Source organism: Nerophis ophidion, linkage group LG25, assembly GCF_033978795.1.
Source record: "Nerophis ophidion isolate RoL-2023_Sa linkage group LG25, RoL_Noph_v1.0, whole genome shotgun sequence".
NCBI lineage: Eukaryota > Metazoa > Chordata > Actinopteri > Syngnathiformes > Syngnathidae > Nerophis > Nerophis ophidion.
Genome location: NC_084635.1, coordinates 13,254,161 through 13,271,911, shown reverse-complemented (window position 1 = coordinate 13,271,911; position 17,751 = coordinate 13,254,161).

Below are 17,751 nucleotides of genomic sequence, written 5' to 3'. Positions count from 1 at the left end.
GCATGCCTGTTAAGGTTAACAGACGACTAAGCGTGAAAGGTGTATGTCTGGGGTGCAGGGTACACGGTACTTACACCTCTCATCTGAAGTCACCGGGGGTCAATTCGCAAAATGGTTATTTTTCACGCCACTGCAATGAAGAAGTGCATATAAAAGTCAATAATTTAACCTCAAATATATTTCTGTCCATTTTTGCTCCATTACTAAGCATATAGTGGAACATTGTCCCAAATATTTGTCACTGCTGGCATGCCGTTTTACTGTTGGGCTGTTGAACCATTGCTCTAGGACAGGGGTCGGCAACCTTTACCACTCAAAGAGCCATTTTGACCCGTATCACAAAGTAAAGAAAACAATGGGAGCCACATAATTCTTTTGAAATTTATAATGAAATAACACTGCATACAATTTTTTTTTTCTTTTGTGCTTTGTGCTATGTATAAACCAGGGGTCTCATACACGCGGTCCGCACCTTCATATGAAAATTTAATGTGAGTGCGGCCCTCGAGTTTTATATGAATGCCGCTTGACAGCGTCACACCTGCCAGCTGTCCCAATTTTCTCGGTAGACTCCCGAATTTCAGAGTAATTAGTCTCTCGAATGTACGCTGGTGTTTAACCAATGAACAATAATAAGGGCGTACAATGATGTCACTACCGCCCTCTACAGCTCGTACAAATAGCTTGCCAGCCCAAAGAACTGTTTGACGGGGCTATTGCAGACACACGTAAGAGACTGCAAAGCATCCTTATTCAACAGCAATACAGGTCACAACTTTAACGCCACACTGTGAACTCACTCCAAACAAGAATGACAAACACATTTCAGGAGAACATCCGCACTATAACACAACATAAACACGACTGAACAAATACCCAGAATCCCATGTATCCTGACTCATCCCGGGCTCCACACGTAAGAGACTGCAAGGCATCCTTATTCAACAGCAATGCAGGTCACACTGAGGGTGGCTGTTTAAACAACTTTGGCACTCTTACTAATATGCGCCACACTGTGAACCCACTCCAAACAAGAATGCCAAACAAATTTCACGAGAACATCCGCACTATAACACAACATAAACACGACAGAACAAATACCCAGAATCCCATGTATCCTGACTCCTCCGGGCTTCACACATAAGAGACTGCAAGGCATCCTTATTCAACAGCAATGCAGGTCACACTGAGGGTGGCCGTTTAAATAACTTTAGCACTCTTACTAATATGCGCCACACTGTGAACCCACACCAAACAAGAATGACAAACACATTTCAGGAGAACATCCGCACTATAACACAACATAAACACAACGGAACAAATACCCAGAATTCCATGTATCCTGACTCTTCCGGGCTCCACACGTAAGAGACTGCAAGGCATCCTTATTCAACAGCAATACAGGTCACACTGAGGGTGGCCGTTTAAACAACTTTAGCACTCTTACTAATATGCGCCACACTGTGAACCCACACCAAACAAGAATGACAAACACATTTCAGGAGAACATCCGCACTATAACACAACATAAACACAACGGAAAAAATACCCAGAATCCCATGTATCCTGACTATTCCGGGCTCCATTATACACCCAGCTACCACCAACCCTCCACCCCTCCGTGCATCGGTTGAGGTGGGCGGGGTTGGAGGTAGCTGGGTGTATAATGGAGCCCGGAAGAGTCAGGATACATGGGATTCATGTCATTCTTGTTTGGTGTGGTTTCACAGTGTGGCATATATTAGTAAGGGTGTTAAAGTTGTTTTTATCACAACCCTCAGTGTGACCTGTATGGCTGTTGAACAAGTGTGCCTTGAAGTTGCGTATCCGTTCAGGTAGACGTCGCATCCAAAATTGTAACCAGACGGCCGGCACGCAGATAGCATGGTGAAAATCCTGGCGCGATGACATGTACAAACTTTGACAGCACGCCGTCAAAGTTGATGTCTGGGTGAAAATCGAAAAATGTTTACCTGGGAGATTTCTGATAGAGACACTGAAATTTGGAAATCTACTGGACTTCTCCGGGCGGTCGGCAAGTATGCGGCTGAGCCACATCAGAGTGGTCAAAGAGCCGCGGGTTGCCGACCCCTGCTCTAGGACAGGGATGTCAAACTGGTTTTTATTGAGGGCCACATCGCAGTTATGACTGCCATCACATTGCCGCTTGTAATGGTGAATAATGTATGAATCTGCCTCTGGGTTTCATTATTAATTATACAAATTGTTTTGATTATACTGTCGATTTTTCAGTAAAAACTTTACAAACAACCATCAGAAATGCAGTCAATATTACATACAGATAATTTGTCATGAGACATCATCCATCCATTTTCTACCGCTTATTCCCTTTGGGGTCGATACAATCGGGCGGAAGGCGGGGAGACATGTAAATATTAATTATATACAAAGAGGATACAAGTAAAGGATATTAAATAAGCTCAAATATACCTACAAGCGAGGCATAATGATGCAATATGTACATACAGTTAGCCTAAATAGCATGTTAGCATTGACCAAATATGCCTGATTAGACCTCCGACAAGTCAACATCAACAAAACGCACCTTTGTGCATTCACGCACAGCATAAAACGTTTGGTGGACAAAATGAGACAAAAGGAATAGAAGATTTTAAATGTAAAGAAACTATTGTGTTTGTTTGTATCCCCCCCCCATCTTTTTCCATTTTCAATCCTTTTTTAAAGGCCTACTGAAACCCACTACTACCGACCACGCAGTCTGATAGTTTATATATCAATGGTGAAATATTAACATTGCAACACATGCCAATACGGCCTTTTTAGTTCACTAAATTGCAATTTTAAATTTCCCGCGGAGTTTCTTGTTGAAAACGTCACGGAATGATGACGCGTGCGCGTGACGTCTCGGGTTGTAGCGGACATATTAGCCCAGCACCACTCACGGCTAAAAGTAGTCTCTTTTCATCGCATGATTACACAGTATTTTGGACATCTGTGTTGCTGAATCTTTTTAATTTGTTCAATTAATAATGGAGACTATAAAGAAAAATGCTGTTGGTGGAAAGCGGTGGATTGCAGCTGTCTTTAGCACCGAGACACAGCCGGTGTTTCTTTGTTGTGAAGCTTTAACACAGCGGTCAAGCGAACATGTTTCTCTACGTCAACCATCAAGTTTTTGGATGGGAAAATTGTGATATTAAGTCAGCTCTTACCGAAGACTTCAGTGGATTATGGGACCTCCTCCTGTAGCTGTCAAAAAGGCATCTGTAATCTTGGCTCCTCCATTGGCTTCTCTTTGAGACACTGGCGTTCATCGCAGCCATCCAACTTTCAGGTATGACTTTAGAATCTCACTAAAACACTATTAAAACAATAAGCAGATAAGGGATTTTCCAGAATTATCCTAGTAAATGTTTCTAATTACATCTGAAACACTACCACTGCCGCCGCCCGGAGCCATCGCTTTTTTTTTTCTTTTTTTTTTTTTTTTTTTTTTTTTTAGTGCCTCACTCTAACTTTCCTCATCCACAAATCTTTCATCCTCGCTCAAATTAATGGGGAAATTGTCGCTTTCTCGGTCCAAATAGCTCTTGCTGCTGGTGGCTATGATTACAAACAATGTGAGGATGTGAGGAGCCATACAACCGGTGACGTCAAGCGCACATCGTCTTCTACTTCTGGTAAAGGCAAGTATTTTTTTTATTAACGACCAAAAGTTGCAAACTCTATCGTGGATGTTCTCTACTAAATCCTTTCAGCAAATATATATGGCAATATCGCGAAAGGATCAAGTATGACACATAGAATGGACCTGCTATCCCCGTTGAAATAAGAACATCTCATTTCAGTAGGCCTTTAAAACTGCTCCAGATGCTGATCTGTTATAGATGCTAAAGATGCTACAGATCTGTGGTCCTCTCCTCGGTTTCTCATTGTCCCAGTGGGTCTGGTTTTTCTTTGCCCTGATGTGGGATCTGAGCCGAGGATGTTCTTGTGGCTTGTGCAGCCCTTTGAGACATTCGGGATTTAGCGCTATATACAGTGGGACAAAAGAGTATTTAGTCAGCCACCGATTGTGCAAGTTCTCCCACTTAAAATGATGACAGAGGTCTTTAATTTTCATCATAGGTACACTTCAACTGTGAGAGACAGAATGTGGAAAAAATCCAGGAATTCACATTGTAGGAATTTTAAAGAATTCATTTGTAAATTATGGTGGAAAATAAGTATTTGGTCAACCATTCAAAGCTCTCGCTGATGGAAGGAGGTTTTGGCTCAAAATCTCACGATACATGGCTCCATTCATTCTTTCCTTAACACGGATCAATCGTCCTGTCCCCTTTGCAGAAAAACAGCCCCAAAGCATGATGTTTCCACCCCCATGCTTCACAGTAGGTATGGTGTTCTTGGGATGCAACTCAGTATTCTTCTTCCTCCAAACACGACGAGGTGAGTTTATACCAAAAAGTTCCATTTTGGTTTCATCTGACCACATGACATTCTCCCAATCCTCTGCTCTATCATCCATGTATCCATTTTGGTATAAACTCAACTCGTCGTGTTTGGAGGAAGAGGAATACTGAGTTGCATCACAAGAACACCACACCTACTGTGAAGCATGAGGGTGGAAACATCATGCTTTGGGGCTGTTTTTCAGCTAAAGGGACAGGACGATTGATCATGTTAAGGAAAGAATGAATGGGGCCATGTATCTTGAGATTTTGAGCCAAAACCTCCTTCCATCAGTGAGAGCTTTGAATGGTTGACCAAATACTTATTTTCCACCATAATTTACAAATCTTTAAAATTCCTACAATGTGAATTCCTGAATTTTTTTTTCACATACTGTCTCTCACAGTTGAAGTGTACCTATGATGAAAATTACAGACCTCTGTCATCATTTTAAATGGGAGAACTTGCACAATCTGTGGCTGACTAAATACTTTTTTGCCCCACTGATTAATTGATTGAAGTGTATTTAACCATGTATTTGGTCTCCACTTTTTAAAAATGCATATTTTGGATGAGGTTACTTTGGACAATAGTCATAGGTCTTTAACTTCTCTAGCAAATGACATAATTACCTGTGGTGATAGAAGGTCGTAAATCACTGGTCACTGTGAGGTCACCTTTTTCTACACCCTGTCCTCATGCATAACTGCGGGTGTCCATTCAAAGTTCTCAGACGCCCGAGCGCTGTTCTATTTCAGTCTCTCACCGGGAGGTCATTAGTGAGTGTGATGCTCAGCAACACGCAGGAGAAAAAGTGAAGACAGTGAAGGAAAATGCTGACGTGTGTGTGTGTGTGTGTGTGGATGTGTGTGTGTGTGTGTGTGGATGTGTGTGTGTGTGTGTGTGTGTGTGTGTGTGTGTGTGTGTGTGTGTGTGTGTGTGTGTGTGTGAAGTCAGCGCCCGTGTCTGAGAGCGTGCACGCACTGCAGTGTCGTCTGGAATCAGTCAGTGCTCAGTGTGTGAAACGTTGCTGTGAAATGAGGCCACGGACTAGCGCCATCTTCCCTGCGGGGTTTGGACCTGAGACGCAACAGCTGGTTGTATTTATGTGCAAATTGCCACAGGTGGGCGGGCTGGCCAATAATTGTACTCGAGTAAGAGTAAGATTTCTGCTATTCGGCCGGGGCCCGAGAAGAACAACATGCTGGTCTCTGATTTCAGTTCAGAACTTGGGAGACAAACATGTTTGCAGCAAGTTCCTAAAAACACGAGCCCTGAGAGGAACTTGGACTACTCGACACATTGGCAGATCCTTGCGTTTATTTAAACGGGGATAGCAGGTCCATTCTATGTGTCATACTTGATCATTTCGCGATATTGCCATATTTTTGTTGAAAGGATTTAGTAGAGAACATCGACGATAAAGTTTGCAATTTTGGTCGCTAGTAAAAAAGCCTTGCCTGTATCGGAAGTAGCAGACGATGTGCGTGTGACGTCACGGGTTGTAGGGCTCCTCACATCTGAACATTGTTTACAATCATGGCCACCAGCAGCTAGAGCGATTCGGAACGAGAAAGCAACAATTTCCCCATTGCAATGTAACACAGTGGTAAAAATTCCCCTGTGCCCACTTTTTTGCAATGTGTTGCTGCCATTAAATTCTAAATTAATGATTATTTGCACAAATTAAGTTTTCTAGTTGGAACATTAAATATCTTGTCTTTGCAGTCTATTTAATTTAATATAGGTTGAAAAGGATTAGCAAATCATTATATTCTGTTTTTATTTACGATTCACACAACGTGCCAACTTCACTGGTTTTGGGTTTTGTACTTCTTTAATAACGCTATTCAACTGGTGATGCACGAGTCCAGTTGGAAAAACTTGTGAGATACTCTAATTGAAAGGGAGAGATTTTTGCAGCCAATTGTTAAAAAAAACAAGAGTGCTGTCATAGAGATGATCTTCCACTAGCTTTTTTGCACAAGGTCCTTATCAACAGCAAACCGCTAACTCTGGAAAAAAATAATAGGTTAAACTCCAATGTCTTGTGAAGAGCAGTGTTTTTCAACCACTGTGCCGCAGCACACTAGTGTGCCGTGAGATGATGTAATTTTACCTATTTGGGTTAAGAATATTTTTTGCAAACTCGCTCTAAACATGTAATTTTGGCAAATTATGTGTCTAGAGCTCGGCAGAGTAACCGTGTGTTACTCTTCCATATCAGTAGGTGGCAGCCGGTAGCTAATTGCTTTGTAGATGTCGAGAACAGCGGGAGACAGTGTGCAGGTAAAAAGGTGTCTAATGCTTAAATCAAAAATAAACAAAAGGTGAGTGCCCCTAAGAAAAGGCTTTGAAGCTTAGAAAATATGCAGAAATAAAAACTAAAACTAAAATGGCTACAAAGTAAACAAAAACAAAATGCTGGACGACAGCAAATACTTACTGTGGAGCAAAGACGGTGTCTACAATGTACTTACGAACATGACATGACAATAAAAACAACCGAAATTATCTTGATTGCTAAAACCAAGTAGATGCGGGAAATATCGGTCAAAGGAAAACACCAAAAATAGAGAAAAAGTCACCAAAATAGGAACGCAAGACAAGAACTAAAACACTAAACACAGGAAAACGGCAAAAAAGTCCAAATAAGTCTTGGTGTGATGTGACAGGTGGTGACAGTACACCTACTTTGAGACAAGAGCTATATTGATTTTCCAAGGAGATTCCCAAATTTCAGTGCCCCTCACAAAAATCACAGGTGGCAACCATTCTCCCAAATTTCTCCCGATTCCCACCTGGACAACATTATTTGGGGCGTGCCTTCAAGGCACTGCCTCATGCGTCCTTTAAAACCTTTCGTCACGTCCGCTTTTCCTACGTAGAAATAGCGTGCCGGCCTAGTCACATGATATATGTGGCTTTTACACACACACACGCTAATGCAATGCAAGCTTGGTCAACAGCCATACAGGTCACACTGAGGGTGGCCGTAGAAGCAACTTTAAGACTGTTACAAATATGCGCCACACTGTGAACCAACGCTAAACGAGAATGACAAGCAAATTTTGGGAGAACATCCACACTGTAACACAACATAAACACAACAGAACAAATACACAGAACCCCTTGCAGCACTACCTCTTCCTGGACGCTACAATATAAAAATTTATAATGCATTCAAACCCTTTATTTGTTGAATCAAAGATACTGAAATTCCACGACATAGTGGAATTGCAAATAGCTAAAATTATGCACAAAGCAAACTATAACCTGCTTCCCAAGAATATACAACAATTCTTCTCAACAAAAGAAGAGAAATATAATCTTAGAGAAAAATGTAATTTAAAACATTTGTATGCACGTACAACACTTAAAACCTTCAGTATATCAGTATGTGGAATTAAATTATGGAATGGATTAAGCAAAGCAATCAAACAATGTACTAATATGATCCACTTCAAGAAACTCTTCAAACTGGAAGTGTTAAAGTACAAAAATGAAGAACCATGATAAACATTCTGATTTTACTCACTCATTCATTCTCAAAATAATCTGACTTATCTCATCGTATGGATTAAAATTTAAGCAATTATTTATTTATTTGTATTGTGATTACTTATTACTTATGGAGTATACATTGTGAATACATTGAGAACAGGAAGTGAACAAAAGTTTTAGCAACTGTTATGTAAAGAAAAGGGGTAGGATTAAATAAGCTCTGCTTCTTCCTCCTCCTTTTCGAACATGTTGAAAAGAGAAACTGGAAATTGTGATGTATCATGTTGTATGCTTGCATGTTCGAAATAAACTCAAACTCAAACTCATTATTAGCCTGTGGGAAAAGTTTATTTTGATATTCACCTGAGAAGGCTGCAAATAGAAAAGAGGCATTCAATTTCTATTTAAATTTGATTTGATATGCCACTGCTATTTTTAAATTATTAGTATTATTTGAAACTCGATTTTGCATGCCACTATAAAGTTATATAAGTCTCGCTTGTTCAATATTCAATGCAAAACTTGTTTGGGTCCCTATTAAAAGGTTAATTTGTTCAACCTCGGCCCGCGGCTTTGTTCAGTTTTAAATTTTGGCCCACTCTGTATTTGAGTTTGACACCCCGGGTTTAAAGTCATATCCAACAATTGCGACAATGACTTTTTTTTTACTGTCAGCTGAGTTTAATTTTTTAATGACTGGCTCAAAAAAGGTTGAAAAAAACTAGTGTACAGGACACTGGTTTTCTGGAATATACCAAATAAGACTTATGCACTGACCTGATCACTGACCATATAACAGCTCAATATCCACGGTTAAAGGGGAACTGCACTTTTTTTGTATTTTTGCCTATTGTTCACAATCCTTATGAAAGACATGACGGATGTATTTTTTTAATGCATTCTAAATTGTAAATAAACGTTGGCTTACACACAATGGGAGGTCCTCTATTCCAGGGGTCGGTAACCCGCTCTTTGATCACTCTAATGCATGGGAGTCAAAATCTGGCCCGCGGGCCAAATTTGGCCCGTCGTGTAAATTAATTTGGCCCTTGAGGCATTATCAAATTAACGTTATATTTGGCCCGCCGTGTAATTTAATTTGGTCCTTGAGGCAATATCATATTAACATTAGTACTGGCCCGCCGGTATTATACAGCCGCATTCACCGCTAATACTCATACTTGCCAACCCTCCCGATTTTCCCGGGAGACTCCCGAAGTTCAGTGCCCCTCTCGAGTATCTCCCGAGGAAACCATTCTCCTTAATTTCAACCGATTTCCACCCGGACAACAATATTGGGGGCGTGCCTTAAAGGTCCTGCCTTAAAGCGTTCTCTACAACCTGTCGTCACGTCCGCTTTTCCTCCATACAAACAACGTGCCGGCCTAATCACATAATATATGCGACTTTTAAACACACACATAAGTGAATGAAAGGCATACTTGGTCAACAACCATACAGGTAACACTAAGGGTGGCCGTATAAACAACTTTAACACTGTTACAAATATGCGCCATACTGTGGACCCAAGACACACAAGAATGACAAACACATTTCGGGAGAACATCCGCACCGTAACACAGCATAAACAAAATACCCAGAATCCCTTGCAGCATTAACTCTTCCGGGACGCTACAATATACACCGTCCGCTACCACCACTATTAAGATTTTGCATGTATAAGTGTTGCTTTTTCCATATTTAGTGTTAAAGCAAATCAGCTAAGCAAACTGAGCAATAATTAACATTTTATTTGTGCACTTTCTCTTGCTACTTCAATAATTAAATGCTTGATTCATTCATTATTGTCATTTTATTTTCAAATTTATTTTTAGCCTGTGAAAAAAGTTTATTTTGATATTTACCTGAGAAGGCTGCAAATAGAAAAGAGGCATGCAATTTTTATCAAAATTTTATTTGATACGCCATTGAAATTTTTTTTTTTATTATTTTAAACTCGAGTTTGCATGTCACTATAAAGTTATATAAGGCTTGCTTGTTCAATATTCAATGCAAAACTTGTTTGGGTCCCTATTAAAAAGTTAATTTGTTCAACCTTGGCCCACCACTTTTTTTAGTTTTAAATGTTGGCCTACTCTGTATTTGAGTTTGACACCCCTGCTCTAATGTAAATCAGCTGCATTATTGCCGATACCCCCGGTTATCCCGAGAGATTTCAAGAGTTTAATGCTTCTCCCAGCAGTCACATCCTCCGATTTGCACCTAGTCAGGAATATTGAGGGCGTGCTCTGATGGAAATGCCTTTACAACCCTCTAAAACTCGTCGTCTTGCCGCTTTTACACACTACTATCTGCGTGCCAGCTGGTCACATGTAGTATGCAACCTCTGTTGAAAGTGACTGCAAGACATACTTGGTCAACAGCCATACAGGTTACACTGAGAGTTGTGATATAAACAACTTTAACACTGTTACAAATATGCGCCAAACTGTGAACCCACACCAAACAAGAATGACAAACACATTTCAGGAGAACATCCGCATCGTAACACAACATAAACACAACAGAACAAATACCCAGAATCCCATGCATGCCTAAATCATCCGGGCTGCATTATACACCCCCCCAACCCCGCCCACCTCTAGCGGGGATGTATAATGTAGCCCGGAAGAGTTAAGGATGCAATGGGATTCTGGGTATTTGTTCTGTTGTGTTTCTGTTGTGTTACAGTGAGGATGTTCTCCAGAAATGTGTTTGTCATTCTTGTTTGGTGTGGGTTCACAGTGTGGCGCATATTAGTAAGAGTTTTAAAGATCATTATATCACAACTCTCAGTGTGACCTGTATGGCTGTTGAACAAGTTTGCGTTTCAGTCGTCTGAGTGTGTTCAGGGAAGCCACGTACGACTCGTGGCTGGGCTGTGCTGGATATGTGTACATGTTGTAGAGAGTGGAAAAGGCAACGCCTTCATGGAACGCCCGTATTAATGTTGAAGGGCGACATTCAGCAGACATTCGCGTGAATAGTTGCTCTGGATTTCGGGAGTCTCCCGGAAAGTTTGGGAGGGTTGGCAAGTGGGATGTTGTCAAACGGCATTACTTTAAATCTCGCGGGCCGCGCTAACATTACATTTTCAAATTAAGGTGCGGGTCGCATGTCTGAGACCCCTGGTTTATACATAGCACAAAGCAAAAAAAAAAAAAAACTCTGTATGCAGTGTTATTTCATTTTACATTTTAAAATAGTTTTGTGGCTTCTGTCGTTTTCTTTATTTTGTGAAACGGGTCAAAATGGCTCTTTGGGTGGTAAAGGTTGCCGACCCCTGCTCTATTCCACTCATGAAACTCAATAAATAACCATTCAAAAACAAGCAATACCCCATTTACATTTCAATCAATCAATCAATGTTTACTTATATAGCCCTAAATCACTAGTGTCTCAAAGGGCTGCACAAACCACTACGACATCCTCGGTAGGCCCACATAAGGGCAAGGAAAACTCACACCCAGTGGGACATCGGTGACAATAATGACCCAGTGGGACGTCGGTGACAATGATGACTATGAGAACCTTGGAGAGGAGGAAAGCAATGGATGTCGAGCGGGTCTAACATGATACTGTGAAAATTCGATCCATAATGGATCACACACAGTCGCGAGAGTCCAGTCCAAAGCGGATCCAACACAGCAGCGAGAGTCCCGTTCACAGCGGAGCCAGCAGGAAACCATCCCAAGCGGAGGCGGATCAGCAGCGCAGAGATGTCCCCAGCCGATACATAGGCAAGCAGTACATGGCCACCGGATCGGACCGGACCCCCTCCACAAAGGAGGGTGGGACATAGAAGAAAAAGAAAAGAAACGGCAGATCAACTGGTCTAAAAAGGGAGTCTATTTAAAGGCTAGAGTATACAAATGAGTTTTAAGGTGAGACTTAAATGCTTCTACTGAGGTGGCATCTCGAACTGTTGCCGGGAGGGCATTCCAGAGTACTGGAGCCCGAAATGAAAAAGCTCTATAGCCCGCAGACTTTTTTGGGGATTTGGGAATCACTAATAAGCCGGAGTCCTTTGAACGCAGATTTCTTGCCGGGACATATGGTACAATACAATCGGCAAGATAGGATGGAGCTAGACCGTGTAGTATTTTATACGTAAGTAGTAAAACCTTAAAGTCACATCTTAAGTGCACAGGAAGCCAGTGCAGGTGAGCCAGTACAGGCGTAATGTGATCAAACTTTCTTGTTCTTGTCAAAAGTCTAGCAGCCGCATTTTGTACCAACTGTAATCTTTTAATGCTAGACATGGGGAGACCCGAAAATAATACGTTACAGTAGTCGAGGCGAGACGTAACAAACGCATGAATAATGATCTCAGCGTCTTTAGTGGACAGAATGGAGCGAATTTTAGCGATATTACGGAGATGAAAGAAGGCCGTTTTAGTAACGCTTTTAATGTGTGCCTCAAAGGAGAGAGTTGGGTCGAAGATAATACCCAGATTTTTTACCGTGTCGCCTTGTTTAATTGTTTGGTTGTCAAATGTTAGAGTTGTATTATTAAATAGAGTTCGGTGTCTAGCAGGACCGATAATCAGCATTTCCGTTTTTTTGGCGTTGAGTTGCAAAAAGTTAGCGGAAATCCATTGTTTAATTTCATTAAGACACGCCTCTAGCTGACTACAATCCGGCGTGTTGGTCAGCTTTAGGGGCATGTAGAGTTGGGTGTCATCAGCATAACAGTGAAAGCTAACACCGTATTTGCGTATGATGTCACCTAGCGGCAGCATGTAGATGCTGAAGAGTGCAGGGCCAAGGACCGAACCCTGGGGAACTCCACACGTTACCTTAACGTAGTCTGAGGTCACATTGTTATGGGAGACACCCTGCATCCTATCAGTAAGATAAGAGTTAAACCAAGACAGGGCTAAGTCTGACATACCAATTCGATTTTTGATACGTTCTAATAAAATATTATGATCGACGGTATCGAAAGCAGCGCTAAGATCGAGGAGCAGCAACATAGATGACGCATCAGAATCCATCGTTAGCAATAGATCATTAGTCATTTTTGCGAGGGCTGTCTCCGTGGAGTGATTTGCCCTGAAACCGGATTGAAAGGTTTCACATAGATTGTTGGACGCTAAGTGTTCATTTAACTGCTCCGCAACAATTTTTTCGAGGATTTTTGAAATAAAGGGAAGGTGAGACACCGGTCGGTAGTTTACCATGAGGTCAGGATCGAGGTTAGGTCTTTTAAGAAGAGGATGAATAACCGCTTTTTTGAATGCTAGGGGAACAGTGCCCGAGGAAAGTGATAAGTTTATCATATTTAGCACTGATGGACCTAATAATACAAAGAGGTCCTTGATCAGTTTCCCAGGAAGAGGGTCAAGTAAACATGTTGTTTGTTTTATTCCATTTACACGTTGTAACAATTCCTCTAATGTTATTTCCTCAAAACGAGAGAAACTATTTTGGAGGGCAGTATCCGCCGTATATACAATCGTGTCAGTGTTAATAGAACCCCGTTGTAGCTGGGACGCATTGTCTTTAATCTCCTTTCTAATGACTTCAATTTTCTTACTAAATAATTGCATAAAGTCATCAGCTGAGTGGGTGGAGCTACTGGAAGGAGTCCCTTGTTGGGTTAGCGATGCTACCGTACTAAACAATAATTTAGGATCGTTTTTATTACGGTGGATGAGATTTGAGTAATATTTAGCTTTAGCTAAGGTAAGCATGCGTTTATAAGTTATTAAACCATCACTCCATGCTTGATGGTGCACCTCAAGTTTAGTCGTGCGCCATTTGCGTTCCAGCTTTCTGCATAATAATTTCTGAGCCCTAGTTTCTTCTGTAAACCACGGGGTGCGCTTTTTTGGAGCCTTTTTTAACTTTAGCGGTGCTATGTTATCAATGGTTTCCCGCAGGGCGTCGTTAAAGTTGTTTTTGAGGTTATCAATAGAGCCCACATACTTTGGGAATGGTGCCATTACCGAGGGCAGTAGGTCAGCAAGAGTTGTCGTTGTGGCAGCATTAATGTTGCGGCTGCTATAGCAGTTATTATTATTATTAATTTGACGAACATGCGTCTGAACCTCGAATTTTATAAGGTAATGATCGGACAATACTTTAGTATACGGGAGTATCGTAACTTTGGAAACGGTGATACCCCTGACAAGCACTAGGTCTATCGTATTACCGTTGCGATGCGTGGGTTCATTTATTATTTGTGTGAGACCACAGCTATCAATTATAGTCTGGAGCGCTACGCACGGTGGGTCCGATGGGGTATTCATATGGATATTAAAGTCCCCCATTATGATTATATTATCGGCGTGTGTCACTAGATCAGCAACGAACTCTGAGAATTCATTGATAAAGTCCGAACAGGGCCCTGGGGGGCGGTAGATAACAGCCAGGTGTAGAGGCAGCGGTGTGACAGACCTCATAGTAAGCACCTCAAACGATTTATATTTATTATTTATGTTAGGACTAAGGTTAAAGTTTTCGTTGTATATTAGTGCGACCCCCCCACCCCTTTTAAGCGGACGGGCAATATGCGCATGTGTAAAGTTAGGAGGACATGCCTCATTTAGCGCAAAAAAGTCGTTTGGTTTAAGCCAGGTTTCACTGAGACCGATGACGTTAAGATTGTTGTCTCTGATAATATCATTAACTAACAATGTTTTGGGAGACAATGATCTTATGTTTAAAAAACCTATATTATAGGTAGTGGGCTGTTTTAGGGAATTTTTTTATCAAATTATCCGTAGTAGCAATATTAATAATGTTTATTATGCCCAGTGCATTTAGTATAGTTACGACCATATCTAGGAATTGATACGACGGGAATTTTCCGATTGTTTGATTGTTGCTTTGATAAACTGCACGCATCATGGTTAGCCACCTCACTAAAACACATGTCCAACTCTGAAACACTCAAAGCAGAAAAAACTTGTTCTAATTTAACTGACTCCTTACCCAGACCAGTAGTCTCGCATCTTTCATTTAAATCCGTCTTCAGGATGGAGGGAAGTGGTGTCCTGTGGGGATTAGCCTTCTGCTTTGTTTTTAGCCCCGCTCGGCATCCGCGTTTCCGATCACACCGCTGGCGTCTGCTCCGTAGACGGCCCCCGCTGCTACTAGACTCCCCTGCTTCACAGGCCGCTGGATGTCGCCGCCGCAGCACTCCCATGCTAGTTAGCACGTCCAGTAAGCACGCGTCTATCAGTCCAAAGCGGCCCGATATGTCCATATCCAGAAGTGTCTGGCGGTCGTACGTGATCACGGAGTGACCACGATGCGAGCCAGCCATGAAGTCTGCAGAACTGTCCGGCATTTCCGCCAAATGTTCCATCTTTAGCAATAGCTCCGCAATGTCGCAGCCCGTCCGGGCGCCGCCATCTTGGAAAATCATTTGTAACTTAAATATTAATATTGTTATTATGAGCGCTAACGAAGACAAACTATTTATAGCGGCATCGTAATCACGAGCTTGAGTGCCAATGTTGACATGATCGACTGGTGAACTGTTTCCTTGCTTGTCGGATTTACTATAAATCACAAATCATGCCTCTCACCTTGATAGTAGAAGGATGAAGATGTATTCTGAAATATTTGTACACTTTAACAGCCAATCGAGACCCGGGAATGGCGAGAACGACCCGAAGAGAAGCTTTGTTCCACCCTCCTTTTCTTCGCGAGGATTATGAGTCATTCGTCATCTGAATGGGACTACATGCAATGACAGCAGACATTGTACAGTAAGTGATGTTTGATTACATTTCTTGGCTCTCATACTTCTGTAACAGAACGGTGAATAAATAAATGATATACCATAGTAAGTAGACACATGTTAAACACGTAAATCTTCATCTAATGAAATACAATTGCTATGGTATGTAAAGGAGTAGGAATAAATACGTTCATTTTCTTCCTACTCCTTTTCGGATCTTTATCTCTTGAGACCAAGATCATATATGCATTTAAAATTTGTTTACTTACTATGGTATATTATTTATACGTCCATCCATCCATTTTCTACCGCTGTTTCCCTTTGGGGCTGCGGGGGGCGCTGGTGCCTATCTCAGCTACAATCGGGCAGAAGGCAGGATATACCCTGGACAAGTCGCCACCTCATTGCAGATTATTTATCTTATTATTTATTTATTCACTGTTCTGTTGCAGAGAACAAGGAAAACGGGATACAATTGCTATGGTATGAAAAGGGGTCGGATTAAATAAGCTCAGCTTCTCCCTTCTCCTTTTCGGACGTGCTGGAATTGTGTGATGCATTACATCGTATCGTATGCACGTTCGAAATAAACGAGAACTGAACAGAACACAAAGTCTGCAGTGGGTAATCAGTGATGTTAAAAAAATATATAAATGAATAAAGCTTTTGATGCGTTTTTCAAATTACCACGCCACGTTTGCTTAAAATGATCAAAATACGTAAATATTAAATGTCATTATAAATATATACATTACATATATACTTACATCATGTATACAAAACTCTAATGGAGGTGTTTGGATGTTTTTTTTAAAGACTTTATAGGCAGAATAGAGCGGCTCTCCTAGGCTCCATTGTAAGCAGGCTTTTATTTACTTTTTAGAATGCTTGATAAAAAAAACTGTTAGAATAATTATGTGTGTGTTATCACACAACTCTCATGCTTAAAGGCTGTTGCTATAGTTATTATCAATTGTGCTAAAGTTGTACTTTTCTATCTACCTGTCTGCTAAATGCCAAGGCCGAACATCGAGTACCGTGATGCAGACAAAGCAGAGACAGGGCGATATCACGAGTGTCAGCACATTTGCATTTCTGAATAATCATATATATAGTGTCTAACTGGGGCTGCTGAAATAACCCCGCTTCCTTAAGCAGCAGCCTCAGTGATTTAACTAGGGACTTCCCAAATAAATACAGGAGCACGTGCGCTGGACTTTAGAGCGTAGGTTGTTTCTGTAACTAGAGTACAGCCCATAACGTCTCTCCTCATTGAGCAAAATTTAACTCTGTCTCTGCATGATTCCTTGCTTCTTGTCTGTTTAATAAATGTCATTGGTGTTTGAACCTGACAAAAACCTTGTGTTATCTTGCATAAGGACTGTGAATGATAGGAAAAACTCCAAAAAAAGTGCAGTTCACCTTTAAGGTAATTGAGCATGTGCAATCAAAATAAATTGCATGATGAACCTAAAGCAATATTTTTTGTGACGAATCACAGGAGTTACATTTTTTTAATATGTACATTTGATTGATTGATTGATGGATTGATACTTTTATTAGTAGATTGCACAGTACAGTACATATTCTGTACAATTGACCACTAAATGGTAACACCCCAATAAGTTTTTCAATTTGTTTAAGTCGGGGTCCACGTTAATCAATTCATGGTACATATATTGCGGTCATTTTTTATTGATGTATATTTATTTATGTTTTTTCCCCACACAGAGTATTATTTATGTATGTATATGTGGGATATATTTTGGTCCTGCATTGTTATATTTCTTTGTGTATTTTACGGTAAAGATCATATGCATGGAGTTTGTTTGTGGCCTCTGAAGATTTTTTAGTATGCCCCTAAAGTTTCTTTGGTCCCGACTTCCGCCCGATTTTAGCTGAGATAGGCACCAGCGCTACCCGCGACCCCAAAGGGAATAAGCGGTAGAAAATGGATGGATGGATGTAAGTTTCTTAGGTGAGAGAACATTTAAAAATAAGGATATCATTAACAAAACATGGAGATAAGGTACCATCTTTTGGACTGTTTACAATGAAAACACCACACAAAAATTGGTGAAAGTATTATCCGAAGCCCAATCTTATACATTGTAAATGTT